Here is a 1,708-nt window from a genome sequence, read left to right as displayed (position 1 = left end):
CTGAAAACAGAGGGCTTGTGTCAATCCCTATATCTCACACAAAAAGACAACGCACTCCTTGGAATTGCTTTGTGTTTTCTGCCATCTAGGTGGGTACGATGATAAGCTCAGATCACAGTGATGCAAGCACAAATACAGTAAGTGACTTGGAAATAGCTTTAAAAGCAACATATCTCTGTTGAATAAGGAGCTAAACCAAGAGTTAATACACACTGGCATGGAGTAGATAAATATTTATGCACAAATATTTATGTCTTACAGTTTCTCAATATATCAATATTAATGATTAATGATCTGCATTCCACACATTTAATAATTTAGCAAAAATAAATAAGTCATATTTTGCCCACTCTATAAATATTAAACAGATTTGGAGAAATTTTTGCTGTCTGCAGACTATTTTTGTTGATAATAACAATGTCATTCAAAGATTTGTTAGTTGTTGCTTAATCCAATCAATATTTCATATGTCTATGAATATGAGAATTACCACTGCAATGACCCACTGAAGATACTACACACATACTATGTTTTCCTAAATACACTGGTCAAAACATACTAATTTTACACACAATAGAAGTATATTATGGTTTGGAATATCTGCTTTTACCTTTTTGTGTTTTGTACACAGTAATAATAACATGGACTATAATAGAATTGAGGTGGATAAGGAGGTCAGGAAGGTGACAGAGAACTCAACGGTCACAGTATCAGAGCTTCAGAGACAGGAGAACCTGCTGAAGGGATGATGGACAAGTGTAAAGTACCAAATTAGGGAGTAAATACTGTTGTAGATGAGGGATTTCATTTTTTGATTTTTAATACATTTGTAAAAAATTCTAAAAACATGTTTTCACTTTGTCATTATATGAGTTTAAATCCAAATAAAGCGTGCTGAAAGTGAAGAGGTCTGAATATTTTTTAAATGCCCTGTAATAGCCTAATGTGTAAGGAACAGAAAATAAATTAAACATGTTAATTCATCATTGTGTATATAAATTAATTATGCATAAAGCTTGTGACTGTGGGTAGTTAAGTAGGGTAAAGAAAATACAAACAACATTAAAAGAAATTGTGATAAATAACACCTGTTCCAAGACACACTGATGATGACATGATTTTTTTTTTTTCACTGACTGGTGAGGTTTTCAAGTGGAAACATGAAAATTACACTGGGGCAAGAAAAACCATGCTACAGTATTAATAATGCATTTTCAACATGCATTCTGCATCATTATTCTACAATTTAAATGAGGGTTAAAGCTCACTGCTTCACTTGTACAAGAGCAATTGAACATTAAATATACAACAGTAGCATATTTTCACCAGTGAATCTTACATTGGGACCATGTTGAAATTCAGTTCATGGTCACCTAAGACAATTTTAACCCTTTCTGTCCCTAAAGTCTAAGCTGTTGTTGCAGTGTGAACGACACTGTTGTAGCGTGTTAAACTCTCAACAGAGCAACATCAGTACACTCACAGTAGTTACTCTTCCCTGTTTACAGTAATATTAGATTTGTTGCATTAGCCTATTTTTATTTATTTATTTTTTTTGTTTACCCACTGTGGGCTATTTATCATGTGGGGGCAGCCTACTTCTTGGATTAAAGTCTGTATTTTCAGTTCAAGGTCAGGCAACTCCATCACAAACTTCAGAAACTGTGGTGTTGCCGCTGCGTTATCCTGCACCTTCACATATGGGGAC

The sequence above is a fragment of the Trachinotus anak genome, unplaced genomic scaffold (genome assembly GCF_046630095.1).
Source record: "Trachinotus anak isolate AG129_WGS33_773 ecotype Australia unplaced genomic scaffold, CSIRO_AGI_Tana_v1 ptg000010l, whole genome shotgun sequence".
NCBI classification, from domain to species: Eukaryota; Metazoa; Chordata; class Actinopteri; order Carangiformes; family Carangidae; genus Trachinotus; species Trachinotus anak.
The sequence above is the reverse complement of the archived record's forward strand: the minus strand, read 5'-3'. Positions refer to the sequence as shown.